The sequence below is a fragment of the Hylobates moloch genome, unplaced genomic scaffold (assembly GCF_009828535.3).
Source record: "Hylobates moloch isolate HMO894 unplaced genomic scaffold, HMol_V3 SCAFFOLD_16, whole genome shotgun sequence".
Taxonomy (NCBI): Eukaryota; Metazoa; Chordata; class Mammalia; order Primates; family Hylobatidae; genus Hylobates; species Hylobates moloch.
The window spans coordinates 67,719,004-67,720,159 of NW_026652291.1; the positions used below are offsets into that span (position 1 = coordinate 67,719,004).

At 37.7% G+C, this 1,156-nt stretch overlaps 1 pseudogene; it reads left to right on the plus strand.

The window, feature by feature from the left end:
- Positions 1–364: 364 nt before the first annotated feature.
- LOC116456151 (large ribosomal subunit protein eL27-like) lies at positions 365–773 on the plus strand (annotated as a pseudogene).
- The last annotated feature ends 383 nt before the right edge of the window (positions 774–1,156 follow it).

The window sequence follows — 1,156 nt, forward strand, 5'->3', positions numbered from 1 at the left end:
ATTAGTAATTGTTAGTTTAATGTTCTGTTTCTTCAAACATAATGCAAGCTCTTTCAGGGAAGAAAATGAATCATTATTGTTAAATCCTTAACACTTGACCCAGTATATATTTAATAAAAATTTTTGAACAAATGAAAAACATTGGCCAAATGAATAAATGTTTCCTAATAATGTTAGTAAATGTTGGTAAGTTCTTTCACTATCAATCATATAAAATTTTCTTAATGCCAACTTAAATGCCATTTTGTGTATAGAAAAATCCCTAAAAGATCCTAGAGGTTATCCACTCTGGGCAGAAGTGCATTTAAAAACTAAAGTTTTTCCTTCTTTCCTTTCTCTGTAGGCCCCAGTGGTTACTGTTGAAATGGGCAAGTTCATGAAACCTCGGAAAGTGGTGTTTGTCCTGGCTGGACACTACTCCATACGCAAAGCTGTCATCGTGAAGAACATTGATGATGGCACCGCAGATCGCCCCTACAGCCATGCCCTGGTGGCTGGAATTGACCACTATCCCTGCGAAGTAAGAGCTGCCATGGGCAAGAAGAAGATCACCAAGAGGTCAAAGATCAAGTCTTTTGTGAAAGTTTATAACTAATCACCTAATGCCCACAAGGTACTCTGTGGATATCCTCTTAGACAAAACTGTAATTAATAAGGATGTCTTCAGACACCCTGCTCTTAAACGCAAGGCTGGACAAGAGGCCAAGATCAAGTTTGAAAAGAGGTACAAGACAGGCAAGAACAAGTGGTTCTTCCAGAAGCTGCAGTTTTAGATGCTTTGTTTTGGTCATTAAAAATTAAAAAGAAAAAAAAAGCTGAAGTTTTCTTGGGTTTTGTTCATTGCATTTCTTTTTAATCTTCAGAGAAGAAAATATATAACCATCCTTGCAGATGTATTTCAATTTCACTAACCTTTAGAATTAGAAAAATCCCTCCTCCTAGCTAGAGTCCCCATCCAAATATGTACATGGGCTTGACAAGCAAAGTAAATGAGTAAAGGAAGGTATTTTGTCATAAGACCTAAAACTAAGATCCAGTGTTCTGTGCTGCTTCGATATCTGGTGGAATCAGGAGGGCCTTAAATGGCCTAACTTTAAGTTCCCCTGCTGCTCTGTTCCCAGAGATGATTCCCTAGCCAAATAACCCTCTGTATCAA